Source organism: Phyllobates terribilis, unplaced genomic scaffold (genome assembly GCF_046119375.1).
Source record: "Phyllobates terribilis strain yellow unplaced genomic scaffold, ASM4611937v1 Scaffold_5__5_contigs__length_657084704, whole genome shotgun sequence".
In the NCBI taxonomy this organism is placed as follows: Eukaryota; Metazoa; Chordata; class Amphibia; order Anura; family Dendrobatidae; genus Phyllobates; species Phyllobates terribilis.
The window spans coordinates 20,505,552-20,528,834 of NW_027362765.1; the positions used below are offsets into that span (position 1 = coordinate 20,505,552).

The 23,283-nt window shown below is 42.6% G+C and overlaps 1 pseudogene; it reads right to left on the bottom strand.

The window, feature by feature from the left end:
- Positions 1 to 23,283, bottom strand: part of LOC141271381 (uncharacterized) — a 526,239-nt pseudogene that overhangs the window by 62,693 nt on the left and 440,263 nt on the right.

Here is a 23,283-nt window from a genome sequence, read left to right on the forward strand (position 1 = left end):
CATACAGGGACTGAATCCATTCTTTACCTACAGATAATTATAGGCCATGTGTATTTAGTCCTGTCTATTACCTGGTGATGTGAGGGGCTGGGGAACCTCCATCATGACATCCTTGTACAGATCTTTGTGACCTTCTAAATACTCCCACTCCTCCATGGAGAAATAGACTGTGAAGTCCTGACACCTCATAGGAACCTGTCACATACAATGATACCGTCATTCCCCAATCCATTCATACCCAATCCCTTCATAGCGTTACTGTATAATGTCCCAGCATTCCCAGCAGTGTCACCTCTCCAGTCAGCAGCTCAATCATCTTGTAGGTGAGTTCTAGGATCTTCTGGCCATTGATGTCCTCATGTATCAGGGTATGAGGTGGAGGCCCCATGATTGGGCTCAGGGGTCTTCCCCATTCCTCAGACACAGGGTCCTGACAGCGCTCACTAGAGGTCTTCTTCACTACTGTGTAATCCTGGTTATGGAGAGACACATTAATAAATCTCACTACAGACATTTCCAGAGTCCTCACCTCTCCAGTTCTGTCCATCTGTTATTCCCATAGATAAGAATGATGTAATTTATTTATTTACTCACTTATATAGTGTCATTAATTCCACAGCATGTCACAGACATTATGGGCACTGTCCCCTTTGGGGCTCACATTCTACATTCCCAGTAGGAAACCGGAGAACCCGGAGGAAACCCACGCAAACACGGAGAGAGCATACAAACTCCTTGCAGATGTTGTCCTTGATGGGATTTGAACCCAGGACCCCAGCGCTGCAAGGCTGCAGTGCTAACTACTGAGCCACCGTGCTGCCCTGCTTGATATGACATCATCAGAATCTCTCACCTCTCCAGTAAGCCGGAAGATGATCTCAAGGGTGAGGTGTAATATCCTGTCCACCATGTTGTTACTGTTTCTTTCCATCCTTGTTGGGTCAGTCAGGACAATTCTCTGATGTAGAAGATCTCCACTGAGAGGATCCGATACGGTAGATACCTTAACAGGAAGAAGATGAGCTGATAAATATCATCATACAGAATCACGTGTAATAATACTGGAGACTTTATATCCAATCACTGGCAGCAGAAATGATGCTGACATGTATGGGACCCAGGTCAAAAAGTTACCCAGAGGCCCATAGCAATCTAGTTACGTCCTTGTTCACATTACAAAAACAAAAAAAGAAAGAAAGTAATTTTCTATTCTGGGTCAGTTTGCAGACCAAATAAATGAATTTGAGAATAAAAATTTGGGCAGCATATAGATGGTATCAGTGTGATACTCATTTATATAACGCAGCACTACATACAGGGCCTTGAAAACTAATTCATAGACTGTGAAATTTTTCACATTTTGTCATGTTACACCCACACATTTAAATGGATTTTATTGGGATTTTATATGATACCAACACAAAATAGCAAGTATTGATGAAGAGTAAAGTAAATGATACATGGTCTTTAAATTATTTAAAAAAATATCAATCTAAAAATTGTGATATGAATTTGGATTCAGCCCACTGTAGTCTGATACTCCTAAATAAAAGCCGATTTTTTTCTCATGCCAATTCGGTACGAGAAAACAATCACAGCATGCTGCGAGTGCATCCGATAAACGGATCACATGCACCTATACAAGTCTATGGGTACATGTGAAACATCAGACTGCGCTCAGATATCATCCGACTGCAGTCCGATTGCCACGGAAACAGACAATGGAGAAGATGGAGAAATTTAGTTCTCCTTCTTCTCTGCACTTGTGCTCTGATTCTTTTGACAGTATCGGGTCACATTAAGGTGACACTTGAATCAAACTCTGAAAGAGTTTGATTCGAGTAACATTAACATATTTGGTTCAATTCTCTCGCATGAGAGAATCGATGGCTGTGTGACCCCGGCCTTAGTTGTATATTCCACAAATCTGGCCATTATGAAAAAGTGGCAAGAAGAAATCCATTTCTGAAAGCAAACCATAAGCAAGCCATAAGAAGCACCATTTGCAGTTTGCAAAAACCATGTAGGGGACACGGCTAGTATGAGGCAAATGACCAAGGCTTTCTGGGCTAAATGCAAATTTCCACGTGTGACGAAAACTACCTCTGCACTTCATCCTGAAAACACCATCCCCTCCGTCACACTTGTTGGTGGCAGCATCATGCTGTTGAGATGCTTTTCTTCAGCAGGAACATGGAAGCTGGTCAGAGTTCATGGGAATATGGAGCTAAATACAGGGCAATCCTGGAGGAAAACCTGTTAGAGGCTTCAAAAGACATGAGACTGGGGAGTAGGTTCACTATCCAGTAGAACAAGACCCTAAACATACTGCTAGAGCTAAAATTACAATCCATTTCCAGAGATCTTGATGTTCCTTTATGTGCAACATATTCAAGAAGTTTACAACCCCGGGCACTGCAGCTAATCTCCCTGGATGTGGACGGCAGAGAAAAATTGATGAAAGGTTGCAACGCAGGATAGTCAGGATGTTGAATAAGCAGCCCCAATCAAGTTTCAAAGAAATGTAAGCTGTCCTGCAGGCTCAGGGTGCTCATAGACCGTTAATAATGCCCAAGCCAAAGTCTTACTCGTCTACTGTGCCTCAACATACTTTAACCTATCAATACTGTTCCCACATAGAGTACAGATAATGTAGAGAGGGCAGTTATCACTGTGGACTGCAGGTGACAGCTGCTACATTATCTGTGCTAGAAGAGTTATAACCGTGTTACATAGGACTGCATGTGGGTCTTCCATTTCAAGTGATCCAAATCTGAACATTTGTTTTTACCTGACATCTTAGCATATTTATTTTCTTTGTTTTTTTTTAAAGCGCTATTTTAGCTAAATAAAAATAGTATCTATTGAATTTCTATAGGTCATTGGTTAATTTCTTATAAATTTCTAAAGTTTTGAAAAAAATCAGAATTTTGGGCTTTTATGACCTCAAATTTGTTATCATATCTCAGGCTAGAATTAAGATAAAGAGATATGGAGGCACCATTTTAGTTCAGAATTGTACAGGCTTTAATTTGATATTTTCTTTTTGAGGAGTCAAATTCTAAATTTTGATGGGCGATTTTGGAAAAACTATGTTATAAATTAAAAAAAAAAATGCATACGTGTTGTTACTTGTGTTCTCGGTTACATTTGTTAAGGGATTCAAGTTGGGATCTCCGTAGGATCATATTTCGAAGCGTGATTTTCTAAACACAGTCTCCATCCTAATCATATATGTTTAATGCTAAATTAAAAGAATCAATATTTTTAACACCTTTTTAATAGGGTTGAGCGAGTATGTTCTGTCGGAGTATGCTCGGGCCGAGCTCCGAGTACTTATAGCTGCTCGGTGATATGGTTGAATCGCTTCCGTGTGCATGATTTGCAACTGTTTGACAGCTTTATTACATGTGAGCAATGTATAAGATAAGATAAGATATACTTTATTTATCCCGGAGGAAATTGCGGTATCACAGCAGCAGAACACAGATCTCGAACATGACACATATGATAACATAACATTTGGAATGCTTTAGACATTGCTTTTCAGACATTTGTTAAACACCCCCATAGCTGTTGGAACAAACGATCTCCTGTATTTTTCCCTTTTACACCTTAGTTGTATTAGGCGATTTCTGAATGTGCTCTTCTGTTTCGCAAACAGTTCATAAAGCGGGTGTGTGTTGTTGCCCATTATAGCTCTGCACTTCTTCTTAATCCTATCCTCTACCACCTCTTCAAAAGTCCCAAGCTGTAGGCCCACCGTCGCGCTAGCCTCTTTATAAGTTTGTTGAGCTTGTTGGCGTCAGCAACACGCACACTGTTACCCCAGCAAATTATTGCCGCAAAGGTGGCACTAGCCACAATGGATTGGTAGAACACCTCAAGCATTTTGCCACACACATTAAAAGACCTTAACTTCCTTAGGAAGTACAATCTACTCATCCCCTTCTAGTAGACCTTCTACATGTAGAAATAGACATTCCTCACATGTAATAAAGCTGTCAAATCATGCACACGGGAGCGATTCAACCATATCACCGAGCAGCTGTAAATACTCGGAGCTCGGCCCGAGCATACTCGGCGAAAGGGTTAATAGAACAGACTCGCTCAACACTACTTTTTAACTATACATGTAACAATTTTTTTATTATTATGCCACTAGACATGTCCTTTTTCAAGTTTTTAAAAAGAATAGTACAGTAGCTAAATCATCAAGCTATAAAACAATATGAACTAGTCTAACAATTAATAGTAAGTCACTCTTTACACTGACCATTTATCATCAATTTGTCCCTTCAACTGGGAGAAATGTAATCTTGTCCACAATCTCTTACTAACAATGGCCGTTTCCTTGTGTCAGTATGTACGGCTGTTATGAGTTTTGAGACCACCTGAGTTAATATCTGATTTTTTTTTACTTTTAAAATGTCTGGTTCTCTTGGATACACAAAGGATGGTGATGACCAGAAGGATGCAAAAGTGTCACTTCTACTTCTTCATTATCATAATCTTTGGAGAATACATTAGCCAGCCACCAGTGGCGATGATATTCACAGGTCACATAGCCAATTATGTCATCCATTGACAATATTGTGCCACCTTCAATCACTTCATGGACTTCACGGTCATTGGTTGCTGAATGAAAAAAATCCTTGTTTTTAATTCTGTTTCACTACATGGAATGAAAGTGTGGTATTGATGAGTGCCTTTGATGGGTTCTGCTTTCTGTAAGCGATGTTTTAACAAACTCTTCTCTTCTTTTAGTCCTGGTTTGTACAGTACATGAACTGGATGTTTGGAATATTTTTCTCACTCCAGTTGAAAAGTTCCAATGGGTGTTAAGTAAGGATGAGCCAACATGCTTGGTGATACTCCGATATCACTCGAGTATCTGGGTGCTTGGATGTGCTTGGCGCTGCTCGATTTCAAACTCGAATCCCCGCCCTGCATGTTTGGCGCCTGTTATACAGCCGATAAGCAATGCGGGGATTGCCTGCCTGTCACTGTAATGACGTAGCCATCTTTGGTTATAAAAGGACAGGTGGGGCCAGGCTCAGCACACTGACGCCATTGCACAGCTCTGTGACAGTTATTATTGGAGGGAGAGAGTGCCTGTCCAGGTGTGCGTGTGTACAGTTTAACGAATCAGAGTCCTGTAGTGTTGATACTGAAGATGAATCATCATAATAACAGCCCTGCTTTGCGGTTTGCATCAGACACATTCCGCATTTAGCCTAGGGAGCGAGAGAGATTTGCAGGAGCAGGAAGAGTGGCTGAATACAGTCTCTAGACAGGGATTAGGGCTTTGCAGTCCATTGGTAAAAATATATAGCTCAGGCAGTTGACTTTTTTTTCTGTGAAACAATTTAATATATTGTGGTCCGTGGAGTATTACATGCTTTTTGGTACATTTTGGTGTTATATAACACTCCAAAAAAGCATTGAAACATTTTTCTGTATTCACTTACTCATCCATATCAGTATTACATGCTCTGGGGTACATTTCTGTGGTATATAACATTCCAAATAAGCATTAACATTTTTTTCTGTATTCAATTAGTCATCCATACAGTGTAACATGCTTAGTGGGCGACAAAGATGGCAGAATCACGCGAGACTCCCAAGAGAGTGACCGGAGGATTATTGGAGCCAGAAGAAGCTGGCGCGACAGCGGAGGTGGCAGAATCCTGTTGTTCTGATCCGGCCACTTTCCCAAGACCACCATAGCCTGGACCCAGCACGCAGCCTTCACCTCTGGAGTTCATGCTGACTGCGGATGGGAGAGGCCGGATCCAGGAACTGGTGAGCGGACTGCGGGGCCTAGGCTGGTTGGAAGAGACAAGGAGGTGAGACAGGTCCAGGGCTGGAGAAATGGCATTGAGCCCACTAGCCGCAAGGTACCGACAGTTGGCATCCTGGAGGGAGGTCGTTACGTACGACCGGCCGCAGAGATGGGGGTCCATAGAAGAGTTTGGGACCCATCACATCTCGTTCAACCAGCGGGCAGTAGAGGCAGAACACTTGCCTCGAAGGCTGAAAGAGCTGACGTCTGGAACCAAGGTCACGTTCTGCAAAATGGATGGTCAAAATCGCTGGTATGCTGTGGCTATGATCCAAGAAGGAAGAAAGCAGGATGAGCCCTTGTTGAAAAATTAATGGGCCTGTGAAAGGTTCCTCGAGGCGGCCTGAGATGGGGCTACCACCCCACCAACAGATCGTACTGTCCTTGACCTCCTGTATGGGAGCAGGCAACACAGGGGCTGTCGCCCATTTCTACATGTCGGGGACTCCGGCACTACCCAAAGCCTGGTCACTTATAGCCCAGGCACCTATGAATCGGACTCCATGAAGCTGGTTGAGGAAGTTTGCCCAGGCTCCCAAGGAGGGAGAAGAAGAAGCAGATACCTGAAGAGGATTATTGCATTACCCTCCTTATAATTTTTTCTTGCCTTTGCACTTTCTGCAAAGCATTTATGAGTGTAGGAGTACATCAACTATACTTTAAAAATATTTACATTCAAAACATTTTTCTGGATTCAGTTAGTCATCCATACAGTTTAACGTGTTTTGTGTAAATTTATGATAGGTTAAAATTTTTAAAAACCGCATGGTTCCAAAAATAGACTATTGTGATATATACTGTAGAACCTGCTTTATGTGAAATTTCGTTGGTTTGAAATAAAAAACAAAATTGGCCTGCTACACGTATAGAAATTTGGTTGTTCAAAAATGGATTAATTTGTTTTATTATTTATTTTTTTACACCAACGATATTTTGTTACACACTTTTCTTTTACTTAATCTTTTCAGTAAAAGATGTTTAATTTCTTGAAAACTGTAGAGTTAAAAAATGTAAAAAATTAAAGGCTAAATTGGCCTGCTACAGGTGTAGAAATTTGGTTGTTCAATAATTGACTATTGTCACATTTAGGCCACGGCCCCACTATCAGTATTTGGTCAGTATTTTTTCTCAGGATTGGGAGTCAAAACCAGGTGAGGAACAATCAGAGAAAAGGTATAATAGAAGCAAGTCACCAATTCTGCATTTATCACCCACTCCTGGTTTTGGCTCCCACTCATCAAAATAAATACTGTCCAAATACTGATAGTGAGGCCGTTGCCATACTCTAGAACTTGGTTTCTGTAAAATTTAGTTGGTTTGAAATAAAAAATAAAAATTATCCTGCTACAGGTGTACAAATTTGTTCCCTCGGTACTCTGTCCCCAGCTGCCACTACTTCTGCTGCTGTGGCGTCCCCCGCTTGTACCAGCACGTGTCCAGAAACATCACCCTTGCCCTTACCAACGCGGTTGCTCGGATTGTCCACTTAACGACTGACACATGGACAAGCGGTTGTGGCCAGAGAAGCTACATTTCCCTGACGGCACACTGGGTGAACATTGTGGAGGCCGGGGTTGAGTCCCACGTGTGCTACCGACGCCGAGGATTGCTGGCCCTACTTCTATCAGGGTGTCCTTCACCTCCTACACCAGTTCCTGCACCCACTCCTGCTCCTCCTCCATCTCAGATGTGCTATCTAAGAGCACGTCATCCACATAAGTCGGAATCTGGAAGTTCAGCAGAGCTGCTTCAGCAAAGCCCTAACAGGCTCAGCTGAAGTTAATTTGTCTAGTAGACAAACCGCATACTGAGGCTGAATTATTGAAAGGAATAACAGAACAGACAGATCTGTGGTTCTCGCCGCTGAACCTCCAACCAGATATGGACATAACATCGTGGCGGCTGTGAAGCTTGGCAAGCACGTACCATGCTGGGCGCACATGCTCAATTTGGTAGTTCAGCGGTTTCTGAAAACCTAACCAGATTTGCAAGAGCTTCTGGTCAAGGTACGCTACATCAACACCCATTTCTGCAGTCAACTACAGCTGCCGCTGCTCTGTCAGTGCTGCAGCAGCGCATTCTTGACATTGCGCTGGAACTCTACACTGCACAAGCTGGCAAGGTTTTTGTGAGCAGCAGAGGCCAGCTGTGAAATACCAGCTCCAACACGCCCATCGGTACTCTGGTCAGTCTCCACACATAACTGAACAGTGGGCATGGATGTCTGACATTTGCGCAGTCCTCCAAGACTAAACAGTCGCTGCTGATAATTAAACTTGAAGCTTTGTGGAGTCGAAGGAAGACATGAGACAGGGAGATACTACCCAGCCTAGCCTCATCTCATCTGCTCAGCACAGCTTTGTTAACAATGAGGAGGTGGAGGCTGAGAAAGAGGTGGAGGAACAGGAGCTGCCTGATATCGCAAGAGAGTCTAGTACCCACACAAGCTTCATCCCATCTCTCGTATGTGGATGGGTGGAAGAGGGAAAGGAGGAGGAAGAGATGGAGGAGAGGAAGAGATGGAGGCGATGGAGAGTAGATATCATGGTGGAGACAGGGAAGTGTTGGCTGTAGGGACCTTGGCATATATGGCAGACTTTATATACCGCTGCCTTTCCCGTGACCTTCACGTTATATTCATCTTGGCCAAAAAAGAGTACTGGTTGTTCACCCTCCTAGACTCACGCTACAAGAAGGACATTTAATTTTCTCTCTTCTTCCTGAGGCGAAAAAGTCTTCTAAAATGGTGCAATACCAGATGGCCATTGTGGAAAATATGTTGAAAAAAATCCCATAAGACAATGGTAGTGGCAGGGGGCAAGTTACCTTGTCCAGCCAAGGAGAGGAGGTGAGGCAGACACCCACCAGGTACAGCAGACACTGTCAAAGGCCTGGGCCATTTTTATGACACTTTCCCAGCGTCCATGCCCTGATGACCGGATGTTTTCTTGACAAGTAGGGAAAAGTTTTTAAAGATGGTCATGCAACACCTGACCGACAAAACTATCATACTCCTTAATTCCTCTGCGACCTTCAGCTATAGAGTCTCAAAGTTGGACACCTGGCATGAGCTGTCCCTCTATGCCTTAGAGGTGTTGTGCTGCTCTGCCGCTAGAGTCTTGTCTGAGCGGGTTTTTAGTGCCGCCGGAGGGGTCATAACAAACAGGTGCTTTTGTCTGTCAAAAGAAAATGCTGACAAGCTCACTCTGATAATAATGAACAAAGCCTGGACTAGACATGACTTTTCCACACCACCAGAACAAAGCAGCACATAGTGTTTTTAATGTTAAATATTTGAATGAGGCCCTCCAGTTGTTGCATTTTAAGGTCTATGGATGACCCTCCTTATAATTTTTCCTGGTTTTACACTTTGTGCAAAGCCTGAATGTGTAGTATGAGGCCCTCCTTTATGTCTAATACAGATGTATCTGAGTCCCTTTGAGTCCCTAATTTTTGGCACTTCTTGCTTCCTTCATAAACCACACTGAAATTTCCATTTTTTTCATAAATTTACATTTTGGTTTACTTAAAACTATTATTTTTTTTTTTAAATCCTTTTTAAATTTTTCCTTATACAGGAAAGGATGTTTCTTAACATTTTTTTCCCGTAAACTACAATTTCTCATTGATTTTCAATGTCTTATTGTCAGTCCTTAAAGTGGAGTAAAAGTGCGACATCATTGATCTCAGCAGTGATCTGGGAGTAAGACATGCTTCCAAAAGTCTTCCCCCATGCTGTTCTCCTTCCATTCAGGACTTTTTACATCCATTTCAACATTTTCACTGCCGCCCAGACCTCATTGTAGAGTCTGATGGAAAAATGCTCGGATTTCCCATTAACTCCCATTATACTCGTTACTCGAAATGAGCACCCGAGCATTAGAAATTGCTTGGTTCGAGTAACGGACATCCGAGCATTTTAGTGCTCGCTCATTTCTAGTGTTGAGAGTTGGTCTGAATATGGCCTCTAGAGGCTAGCTCGAGCTGCAAAATGTTTCAAGATGTCTCCTAAACCATCACATACACCTTTGCCATAAGCTGTGGGAAAAAAAGTGCCATTGAACTACCACTCCAATATCTTTCTTGTGATGGCATACATTTATAAAGTTTTTCCTATTTTTCCACTGTGCAGTAGAGCCATCCGAGAAAATAGTAGACCTTGCTCAGACTTGTTAGGATGTCAGTTTTTATCTCTAAAATCAATTTTTTGGAACAAATGAACAGCTATTGAAACATGAAGTAAGCACTCATATATCATAACTACACTTTTGTATTTTATTTCTGACTGTAAGCAGAGCCGGCTTATTATTCAGCTAAGCAGACAACAGACCGGATGCTGTGCTCATTGCACAGGGCACTTGGGGAGACATTGCACAAGGGAGACACCGCACAAGGACCAGCTGCTGAAATGATTGTCAGTGATGCTTCATTTCAGGGCGGAAAGAGGAGTGGCAGCAGATGACGATTCATTCGAGTATCCCATCATGCACTAAGGATTCTCAAACAAATAGTCATAGGAAATGGGTAATATAAACAGAACCCTAAGTTGCAGTACAGAGTGAATTACGGCAAGGAATTTTGCCATGACTTGAATTACAAAAGTGATTAGTTTTTAAAGATTTATTAATTGAAATTTACTTTAGGGTTTCGGACTAACCCTTTAAGGACTGGTCACAGAAACATTCTACAAAGTGTTCTGCACTTTTAGAAACAGTGTCAAAAGTACTTCTGTCACCAGATATCCACTGTTTATAAGTTATACAACCTACCATAGCCTCTTCAAAATTATTTAATATTTTTTCTTGGAAAGCCATTACTGGAGGACATTTTTTTTCTAATATTTAGGTTAGGCTGTGTTCACACGATGCGTATTTCATGCGTTTCCGCGGCGTTTTTGCAGTTGCGGAAACGCCGCGGAAACGCATGAAAAACGCATGGTAGAAGGGCAGCAATGTTCCCCAATGGAAATCCGCATGTGCTGTGCCCATGATGCGGATTTTTCCGCAGCGTTAACGCTGCGGTCAAAAATCCGCAGCATGTCAATTAATTTTGCGGAAACGCGGCGATTTCGCCGCCATTGACTTGCATTAGAACGCGCCAATTCCGCAAGACAGCATTTGTACTTGCGTAATTGGTGCGTTCTAATGTGCGGATGGTACCCGGGTGTGGAGGAGAGGAGAGTCTCATCCACACCCAGGTACCATTAAAAAAGCTGTAAAAAGAAGAATAAAATAAAAAATAAATGTATTCTTACCTTCTGTCGGCCCGCGCAGCGCTCCCGCTTGGTTCCCGGCACTTGCAGTGAGTTGTAGGACCTGCGGTGACGTCAGAGTCATGTGACGGGTCACGTGACGCTGACGTCGGCAGGTCTTTCAATTCAAAGTTGCCGGCAGCCGGGAGAACGGAGTGAGCAGGACAGCGCGGGCCATCGGAGGTAAGTATATACACTCTCTCGGTTCACACTGTATAAATCCATGCTGTTTGCATGGATTTATATAGTGTGACCTAGTTATCAAGCACTTTCCAGGTGATGCTAACATTGCCTGGAAAGCGCTTGTCAATCTGCATGCGGAAACGCATGTGAATCTGCATGTGGATCCGCATGTATTCTGCAGGAAAAACGCATGCACAATCTGCATGCGTTTTTTCTGCCAGGGAGATGCAGAAATGATGCAGAAATTTTCTGCTTCATTTCTGCATCGTGTGCACATACCCTAACAGTTTTTCTGGACACGTTATTTGAGACACAGACTTTGTTATCACCAAGGTTGAACTCCCCAATCTGATTATCTTTCAGCTTACCTCCTTTAATCATTAGCTTAGTGTTCTCGTGTGCTGTACATACCCATACTGAGTGTGCAACACTACTACCAGCCAGGACACAATTCTAAGGTCGTAGGTCAGCACATTTTGAAAATCCTATTTTGGCAGAAGTTGAATTTAAAAAAAATAAATAAATTCGTAGGTCTCTTTCAAATTGGCAAGAATCAGACTCTTTTGGACATGAGTTTTCATACCATTCACTTTCACACACACACACACACACACACACACACACACACACACACACACACACACACACACACACACACACACAGTCTTTCCTGCCAGGTATAATTCGGCTCACTTCAACACTATTGCAAACTATTTTAGGCTATGTGCCCACGATGCAGAAATGCTGCAGATTTTTTCCGCATCTCCCTGGCAGGAAAAACGCATGCGGATTTTACATGCGTTTTTCTCGCCAGGTAGAAGCGTTTGTCAAGCGTTTTTGCATGCATTTCTGCATGCGGGTTATCAAGCGCTTTTCCAAGCGATTTTAGCATCACTTGGAAAGTGCTTGACAACTTGGTCACACTATATAAATCCATGCAACCGGCATGGATTTATATAGTGTGACCAAGTAATAGTTAAAAAAAAAAGAATAAAAATGGTAAAAAATAAACATTATACTAACATTAAACTATACGTCAGTGGTCGCGTGACCTGTCACATGACTAAATGACGTCACCGCAGGTCCTTTTAGACCATCGCGAGCCGTACAAGAGACTGGACACACCGGAGAAAACACCGGGGGCCATCGGAAGATAAGTATATGTTTATTTCTTATTTTAATTTTTTTTTTTTACAGGTACTATGGTACCCGGGTCTGGAGGAGAGTCTCCTCTTCTCCAGACCCGGGTACCATCCGCACATTGAATCGCTTAATATCCGCATGTGCACATGTAGTCATGCAGATATTAAGCGATTCAATGCAAGTCAATAGCGGCAATTACGCTGTGTGTCCGCCAAATTAATGGACATGCTGCGGATTTTTCCACAATGATAATGCGCAGCGGAAATTTCCGCAGCATGTGCACAGCACATGCGTATTATCATTGGGGACCATGGGGCACGTATTACCAAGCGTTTTTTAAGAGTTTTCGCTGCGGAAATTCCGCAGCAAAAACACTTGAAAAACGCATAGTGGGCACGCTGCCTTAGATCACAGGCTGAGCAGATCTGAATTTGAGATTTTCAAATTGACACTGTTCATACAGTTATTTTTTGAAGTGTGATCCTTTTGAGATCCCAACTTGAATTTTGATACAGATATGGCTAAGACCATGTGAATTTTTTGAAAATGTTGTATCATAGTTTTTTGGAAATGCTTTTCAAAATTTTGCGTTCGAGTCCGCATGGGTAAAATATTAATCAAGATATTCTTGTGACATATCGGGTGAAAGCCTGTACATTTCTGAGTAGAATGGTGTTTTTTAAGTTTCTCTATCTTGGTTTTGGCCTGAGCTGTGAGGAGAAACGTAAAAGGCATGCAACACAGAAATGCGCATTTTTTCTAAACTTTGAAAATTAATTAAAAAAAAGATAGTATATAGAATTTTTTTTTTCACATTTTGCATTCGATGACACACTATTACCAGAGAACAAAATCTGAAAAGAGTTAAAAATATAGAGGAAAAATTCACTGGTTCACTTGACATGTGATGACCCATGTAACATGTACTACATTACCTGTACTCGGAGACTTATCATCGTTATCAGAACACATACATACATGATGTGTTAGCACACTGCTATTAATAAATACATGAACTCCCAATATTACTGCAAACGTTAAAACGTAAGGTACTTAAGCTGGTATTTTTGATGAAAGAGTGCAAAAGCCTCTGACAACGTCCAAAGTTGATATGAATGGTCCCTAAACACTAATAACCTACCTTTCCATGTGCCAAACCACACCCCATTTGAATGGGGAGTGAAAATGAGACCTTGCAATTAAAACCTTGTGTGGGAAAGATACTAAGTACCTAATGTTCTTAACGTTTCCAGCAATATTGGAGTTCATGTATGCTTTAGTCGCAGTGTGCTGTGTAGTGGAGTAGAGGAGAGCAGCAAAATATAAGTCTCGTGGTCACAGGTCAAACCCCAGCGATCAGCAACTGGGTGGGGAAAAACTTCTTTATTCAGGGAATAAACATGGAAAAATGAATGAAAAACTAAAATATCACAAAGATGATAAAGTGCATTTATTTTCATGTTGAAGCAAAATGGACGAGTGTGTAATTTCAAAGGCATTGATTCTTCTTCTGTCTGGTTTCATTACCGTCCAGGTTTTGCATGTATATGTTACTATTGAAAAGACTAGGATATATACTATATACAAGCCATGTCTTCGTCACCAGGGAAATGTTCCTCGATTTGAAGACCTTGTCCAGTGACTTCATTCGTGATTTTCACATGGCTATTCTCCTATTGAATTCCGGTGTCTTTGCTGCATCTTAAGTGATCATTGATACAAGTACATCAAAGTCCTTTACAACTTCCAGTTTGTCGCCGTCCATTTCAAATGTGTTCCGGTCAAACCTGGCAGTAGTCAATATCTTTGTCTTCCTTGTATTGAGTAGAAGTCCCATGCTTGAGCTTTCCATCTTGACACTCTGTAATAAATCCTTCATTCCATCTACACTTGCTGCTATCAATGTTGTATCGTCTGCGTATTTAAGATTGTTGATAATTCATCCAGAAATTTTGATTTCTTCTTCTTTTTCGGCAAGTCCAGCCTTCCTGAAAATAGCTTCTGCATATAAATTGAAGAGAAATGATGCCATTGCCATGTTCCGTTTGGACTGTTCATTCTTGGTTGATGTAAAGGTTCCTAATGAGGCTGATCAGATGGTTCAGCATACCTATATCCTTCATGGTATTCCAAAGTTTCTAGTGATCAATATTCAATAAAGACTTTGCTGTAGGTGATGAAGCAAAAATAGATCTCCTTGTTGTATTCTTTGGCATTTTACCAATATCAATCTAATGTTAGCAATTACATCTCTTGTTCCTCTACCTTTTCTGAATCCTGCTTGTTTCTTTGGCAGCTCTTTGTCAAAGTAAGGCTGTGGCCGTCTTTGTAGCATGTTCTGTAGTAATTTGCTGCCATGAGTTAGAAGCGCAATAGTCCGATAATTTCCACAGTCTGTAGCATCTCCCTTCTTTGGAATAGGAATAAACATGTATCTTGGCCAGTCCTTGGACCTTTACGAGCTGTCTGTATCTGTTGACACAGGCGTGTGATGACATCAACTGCTGCTTCAGAAGACTTTATTAGCTCTATTGGAATATTGTCACATCCAGGCGCTTTGTTTTTTGACAGAAGCTTTATCGCAGCAACAACGTCATCTTTCAAGATGTTCGGAATGGTATAATTTCCAGTCCCAGTTTCTTCCTGTATCACCGAGTCATTCATGCAGAAGTGCTCCATGTATTCTTTCCATCTATCCTTGATCTGTTCTGGCTAAGTTAGTTTGTTCCCATTGGCGTCTTTTAACATTCCCACTCTTGGTTGAAACTTTCATTGTATCTCTTTGATCTTTTGGTATGCCTTCCCGGTCTTGCCCTTCAGATGTTCGCTTTCTATCTCAGTACATATCTTTTGGTAATAAAGTTCTATGTTGTCTGCATCCTGCTTGTTACCTTTTGTTTTTATCATTCATCTTTCTTTGATGAGCTTTATGTCATAGCCCCACTATCAGTATTTGGTCAGTATTTTTGCTCAGGAGTGGGAGCCAGGTGATAAATGCAGAATTGGTGCACTTGTTTCTATTATATCTTTTCTCTGATGGCTCCCACTCCTGAGAAAATATACTGACCGAATACTGACCAAATACTGATAGTGGGGCCATTGCCTTAGGGTCTCTTCTGTTAACTATGGCTGCAGGGATCTCTTCTGCCTTTTGTTCATGGTCTTTCTGGCTTCTTCAGTAAAAATAGTCTTTATATGTGTCCATAATTCCTCAGGCTTTCATTCGTGTCCAGTGCTATGAATCGGTTGTAGAGACTGTTCCAAAAAACTTCAGGTATGTTGGTCAAATCGAAATTGGAAATGACCTGTTATGTAGTCTGTTTGTGCAGCTTGACTCTAATCTTTGCTTAGAAAAGTTCATGATCAGTTCCATAGTCAGCTCCTGGCCTTGTTTTTGCATATACACTGTGTGCAGAATTATTAGGCAAATTGTATTTTACAGGATTATTTTTATTATTGATCAACAACTATGTTCTCAATCAACCCAAAAGACTCATAAATATCCAAGCTTAATATTTTTGGAAGTTGGAGTGTTTTTTTTTTTAGATTTGGCTATCTTAGGAGGATATCTGTTTGTGCAGGTAACTATTACTGTGCAGAATTATTAGGCAACTTAATAAAAACCAAATATAATCCCATCTCACTTGTTTATTTTCACCAGGTAAACCAATATCAGTGCACAAAATTTAGAAATAAACATTTCTGACATGCAAAACCCCCCCAAAAAATTGTGATTATAGTCACCTTTCTTTATGATGACACTCAACAGCCTTCCATCCACAGATTCAGTCTGTTGCTTGATCTGTTTTCGATTAACATTGCATGCAGCAGCCACCACAGTCTCCCAGACACTGTTTCGAGAGGTGTACTGTTTTCCCTCCCTGTAGATATCACATTTTATGATGGACCACAGGTTCTCTATGGGGTTCAGATCAGGTGAACAAGGGGGCCATGTCATTATTTTTTCTTCTTTTAGACCTTTACTGGCCAGCCACGCTGTGGAGTACTTGGATGCATGTGATGGAGTATTGTCCTGCATGAAAATCATGTTTTTCTTGAACGATATCGACTTCTTCCTGCACCACTGCTTGAAGAAGTTGTCTTCCAGAAACTGGCAGTAGGTCTGGGAGTTGAGCTTCACTCCATCCTCAACCCGAAAAGGTCCCACAAGTTCATCTTTGATGATACCAGCCCATATCAGTACCCCACCTCCACCTTGCTGGCGTCTGAGTCGGAGTGGAGCTCCCTGCCCTTTACTGATCCAGCCTCTGGCTCATCCATCTGGCCCATCAAGAGTCACTCTCATTTCATCAGTCCATAAAACCTTTGAAAAATCAGTCTTAAGATATTTCTTGGCCCATTCTTGACGTTTTATCTTATTTTTCTTGTTCAAAGGTGGTCGTTTTTCAGCCTTCCTTACCTTGGCCATGTCCCTGAGTATCGCACACCTTGTGCTTTTTGATACTCCAGTAACGTTGCAGCTCTGAAATAGGGCAAAACTGGTGGCGAATGGCATCTTGGCAGCTTCACGCTTGATTTTCCTCAATTCATGGGCAGTTATTTTGCGCCTTTTTTGGCCAACACGCTTCTTGCGACCCTGTTGGCTATTTGCCATGAAACACTTGATTGTTCGGTGATCACGCTTCAAAAGTTTGGAAATTTCAAGACTGCTGCATCCCTCTGCAAGACATCTCACAATTTTGGACTTTTCAGAGCCCGTCAAATCTCTCTTCTGACCCATTTTGCCAAAGGAAAGGAAGTTGTCTAATAATTAAGCACACCTTATATAGGGTGTTGATGTCATTAGTCAACACCCCTCCTCATTCCAGAGATGCACATCACCAGATTTATTTAATTGGTAGTTGGCTTTCAAGCCTTATGCAGCTTGGAGTAGGACAACATGTATAAAAAGTATCATGTGATCAAAATACTCATTTGCCTAATAATTCTGCACACAGTGTATGATCGACGACCTCCATCTTTGGCAAACACATATGTTTTCAATTTGATTTTTATAGGCCCCAAATGGTGATGTCAATGTGTAGAGTCTCTGTTTGTGATTTTGGAAGAAGGTGTTCATGATGGCCAGTTGATTTGTCGTATAAAAGTCAATGAATCTTCTTCCAACCTGGTTTTGCTCACCAAGTCCAAAAGCTTCCAACAACGGTTCCATGTTTGTCACAGGCCACTTTGGCATTCAAGTCTCCCATAATAATGAGTAATTCTTGTTCTGGTGTCTTGTTGATTTCTTCTTGAAATTGATTGTAGAATAGTTCAAGGTCCTCCTCCTTGGCATCTGTTGTTGGTGAGTAGACTTGTATAACTGTCACATAAACTGGCGCTCCTAGTAGTTGTATCGAGATGACTCTATCACGGACTGCATTGTATTTTAGGACAGTGCCAGCTAATCTTCGATTGAGAATAAAAGTGACACCGTTTCTTTTTTGGTTACCATTGCCAGAATAGTAGACCCATGGAAATGTCTGGATTGAGTACATTTTAGTTTGCTAATTCCGAGAAAGTCAAGTCCTGTTCTGTTCATTTTGGCTTTAATGATGTCGCGTTTGCATTGGTTCATGGTTCATACAATCAAAGTTCTAAACTTTATATCTCTGCAGCTTTTGATCTTCCCTTTCGACCAAGCGATATCAGCACCAAGACGTCCTTGCGTCTTTGATCCTGGCGCGTCATGAGCATTGCTCACATTCAGGTCGACTATCGACTTTTCCCCAGTAGCTTGTTCAGTGCCTTCTGACCTAGGGGTGCATCGAATTCCATTAGTTGTACTCTCTATCAAGTTTTCCTGGCATAATACGGAAGTAGATTGCCAAGTAGATTAGTAATGTGTCTCCCGTGTAGGGACCACACTGAATCAGAGTTGGATGTCAATACAATCTACCTCATAGTGCAACGTCCTGCTGCTGACGCTGGCACTGGCACTGGGCAGTATGCTTAGTTTGGTACCCCAGTTGAAACCTGTCCATCTGGGGTGTCCTGATGGCAAAATACACTGCCGACAGCATAGCTTTCAACATCACTGATCCACACAAATACACAATACAGACAGAAAAAAACATCATACATACAGGTGCTTCTCACAAAATTAGATCATCATCAAAAAGTTAATATATTTCAGTTCTTCAATCCAAAAAGTGAAACTCATATATTATAGAGTTATTACAGAGTGATCTATTTCAAGTGTTTATTTCTGTTAATCTTGTTGATTATGGATTACAGCCAATGAAAACTCAAAAGTCATTATCTCAGTAAATTAGAATAATTAACAAAAAACACCTGAAAAGGCTTCCTACGCATTTAAAAAGGTCCCTTAGTCTGTTTCAGTAGGCTCCACAATCATGGGGAAGACTGCTGACTTGACAGATGTCCAGAAGGCAGTCATTGACACACTTCACAAGGAGGGTAAGCCACAAAAGGTCATTGCTAAAGAAGCTGGCTGTTCACTGAGTGCTGTATCCAAGCATATTAATGGAAAGTTGAGTGTAAGGAAAAAGTGTGGTAGAAAAAGGTGCACAAGCAACCGGGACAACCGCAGACTTGAAAGGATTGTTAAGAAAAGGCCATTCAAACATTTGGGGGAGATTTACAAGGAGTGGACTGCTGCGGGAGTCATTGCTTCAAGAGCCACCACACACAGACATATCCAGGACATGGGCTACAAGTGTCGCATTCCTTGTGTCAAGCCACTCATGACCAATAGACAATGCCAGAAGATCAAAATTCAGAGCACAAATCATAGCAAGATCTAATGCTCAAATAATATGTACAAAAAATAAATAATAAAAAAATAAATAGATAAATATCCCGGCCAACTAATACCACATACTGTGCCCAAATAACATGGGTATTAGGTGCCCAAATATTACCAGCCAAATTTATAACAAAAACCTGCCCTTACTAATTTTAACATATTAAACGTATATACAAATACACACATATACATGCACATCCACATATACACACTTACAGACAAACAGTGTAGATGTGGCTGCTAGATTGTATGTACCGTATTTTTCGGACTATAAGAAACACCGGACCATAAGACGCACCTAGGTTTTAAAAGGAGGAAAATAGGAGCAAAAAATGTGGTCATGGTGCCCTGTTATGGGGGAGGGGGTCTGCTGCTGACACTGGTATTGGGGTAATGTCCCCCAATTCTGTTAATATCCTCCATCCTGGTATGTATGGACCCTCCTTCCTGGTATAAGTAGCCTCCATCCCATCCTGGTATGCATGGCACCCCTTATCCCCCATCTTGGTATGCATGGCACCCCTTTATCCCCCATCCTGGTATGCATGGCACCCCTTGAGCCCCCATCCTGGTATGTATGGCACCCCTCTGAGCCCCCATCCTGGTATGCATGGCACCCCTTGAGCCCCCAGCCTGGTATGCATGGCACCCCTCTGAGACCCCAGCCTGGTATGTATGGCACTTTCTGAGCCCCCAGCCTGGTATGCATGGCACCCTCTGAGCCTCCATCCTGGTATGTATGGCACCTTCTGAGCCCCCATCCTGGTATGCATGGCACCCTCTGAGCCTCCATCCGGGTATGTATGGCACCTTCTGAGCCCCCATCCTGGTATGTATGGCACCTTCTGAGCCCCCATCCTGGTATGTATGGCACCCTCTGAGCCCCCATCACTCTGCCTGCAAAAAAAAAAAAAAAAAGAACACTCATACTTACCTCCTCTCTCCTCCAGCGCTGTCCCGCTCTGCTGACACTCTCGCTGTGTGAGCGGCGCATGGCAGGGCACGCATGGCATCCCTGCCATGTGCTCTCACACAGTGTGAGACGCTGTGCTGGAATAGTCACTGCTCCCCACGCTGTGCGTGGGGAGCAGTGACCATTCAGTCTGTTCAATAGCCGGCACACTGTACCGTAGCGCGGCTCCTGCTGCCGCTCTGTGGTCAGTGTGCCTGCTATTAAAGATCATGGATATTCACTACTGTGCCGGCTATTAAGAGAAATGAATATTCATTGCTCTCCACGCCCATGGGCGTGGGGAGCAGGGAATATTCATTTTCTTTAGTAGCAGGAACAGCTAGGCTGCAGCAGGCGGCTGCTGCCTCCTGTGCCCCGCTGATCCCCCGCTGCCGCTCCCCCACACCCACCACCATGCGTCCATACAATAATATAGTATTATATATAGTATTTGGACTATAAGACGCACCCCCCACTTTCCTCCAAAATTTTGGAGGAAAAAAGTGCGTCTTATAACTGCTCCTCATCTACAACTGCAAGGAATCAATGGTGCCACACAAATAATAATAATTAGTGAAGAGCGAATACATTCGGCACTATTCTTTACTCGCACGAATAGTACGGTGTTCGGGTTATTCGTTACTCGGCGGTATAGTCGAGTGACCCGCCCAGCATGTTTGGCACTTTATTTGCAGCCAATGAACATGCTGGGCTTGCTTGCCAATCATAGTAATGCCGGCGCCATCTTTGGTGTGGCATTATTGTGATTGGCTGACCTTACAGCATCATAAGGGATATTTAATCCTTGCCAGTGCCATATTGCGCACATTACAGCCGGAAACACCGCAGTGTGAGCGTAGGGAGAGTGAAAGCAGTGTTTAGGGAGATTTAATGATTACAAAAAGCTCTTTTTTGGGTATGTGCCCATGATGCAGATTTGAAGCAGAAATTTCCTGAGAGTTTTTGTCTCTCCTTGCCAGAAAAAATGCATGCGGTTTTTACATGCGTTTTTGACGTGTTTTTACATGCATTTTTTTAAGAGTTTTTGAGTATCAATGAATGATTTTTGGAGCTAAATAAAGTTGGTGGGACATTGTTTAAGCCCTTGGATTACCATAAGAACTGGGGTGAGTATATTGGTTCATTTAAAGAATGGGTCCCTTGAATTTCAAATAAAGTGTTTACACTGTGTCTGTGTGTTTCTTTACTTTGTTTGGTCATGAAAAGGTCTGATTGACACCCTGACATCACCAAACAAAAGAGGGTGTCAGCTAGTCCCATTCACCCAATCTTCATTAGCATTTCTATTCACGTAATTCATAGGACCGCTGTGAGCTGTTTTTTTTTAGCCTGGGAATGTGCCAATAGGCAAACATTTTCCCTGGCCATAATTAACATCTCACAGCTGGTTCGTTAGCCCCTACGTCCCCCCTCCCCAATCAGCACTCAGCAGCGCTTTAGACACAACGTATTTATGTTGCGTCCAAAACGCAGAGTTATAATGCCGCACTTTTGTTGTCGGTAAATGTGAATCCACCGCATATAATGACACTTCAATCGGTCAAAATCTGCAGCGGAGACTAGCGTGTCCGCTACAGAAGTTGACATGCTGCGGGTGAGTTTGGGTACGTGGCCACGGTCAGGAGCCGCTGCAGGTTTGACGCTGCGTGTTTATACAGCATCAAACCCGCAGGGGCCAGATGTTACAGCATAGTGGATGGGATCTCTGGAAATCCCATGTCCGCTATGCGTGCATCTGAGGCTGTTAATCACACGTGGACACTAACATGCGGTGCGTCTTTCAGGACCGCAGCATGTCAAATTCTCTTGTGGAGTCGCTAGTCTACACAACAGAAATTTGACCACTAGAAAGTATTGAATGTGGTAAATCGGCATGGTTCAGGTAACACATGTGGATTTACCTGCGTTTAATAGAATGCAATGTTTTGGATGCAGCAAAAATTTGCGTCCAAAGCAGTGCTACGTCTGAATTATGAAAAAAAAATGGCATGAGCGCCTGCGTAATTTTTATAACCAGCAGAGGGAAAGCCGACCGCTGGGGGCTGATATTAGTAGCCGCGGAAGGGGCCATTAGCCAACAATGTTCCATGGCTATTAATATTAGCCCACAGCTGTTTGTTTAGCCTTTACTGGCTAGATTACAAGGGGACCCCAGAAAAAAATCGACGTGGGGTCCCCCTATAAAATCTAGCCAGCAAAGGCTAAACTAGACAGCTGTGGACTGATATTAATAGCCATAGAAGGAGCCATGAATAGTAATACCCCTCCGCGGCTATTAATATCACCTCTCAGCAGTCCCAGAAATGGCGCATCCATAAGATGCGCCAAATCTGGCGCTGGACTGATATTAATAGCCATGGAAGGGGCCATGAATACTAGCCCCCTCCACGGCTATTAATAACACCGCTCAGCAGTCCCAGAAATGGCGCATCCTTAAGATGCGCCAAATCTGGCGCTTAGCCTCGCTCTTCCATGCTGCCCTGTAGCAGTGGCAGGGGGTAATGGGGTTGGGGTTCACGTCAGCCTTGCATTGGCGGCTGACGTGAAGCCCAGGTTAGTAATGGAAGGCATCCATAAGACGCCCCCATTACTAACCGCGTAGTAAAATGGTCGGCGCATTTTCAATAAAAGACACGGCCAGAATAAAGAATTTTAATGAAATAAAATAGACACTGTTCTACAATTTTTTTTATTACCCGCCTCTGCAAAGCCCTTGATCTCCTGAAACAAACGTAAAAAAACCTAACAAACAACCATATACCTCACCTGTCCGTCGTTAACGAAGCAATCCACGATCACAACTGTCCCATGATGATCCGGATCATTTCTACAGCTGTGACATCAGAAATCACTGATGTCACAGCTGTAGAATACAGCACTGTATACTGACAGGGGGGTAAAATCACCCCCTGTCAGTATATAGTGCTGCAGGGGGCCACTGGGGTTCATCAGCTGAAGATCAGCTGATGATCCCCGATGAACTAGAGAGCGTTGGAAAATTCTTGTGAATCTTCCCACGCTCAGCACCAGCGTCATCATGAAACTGATCAGCTGATGGTCACGTGACCATCAGCTGATTGCTGCGGCAATGATCACCTGATGGTCAAGCAACCATCAGC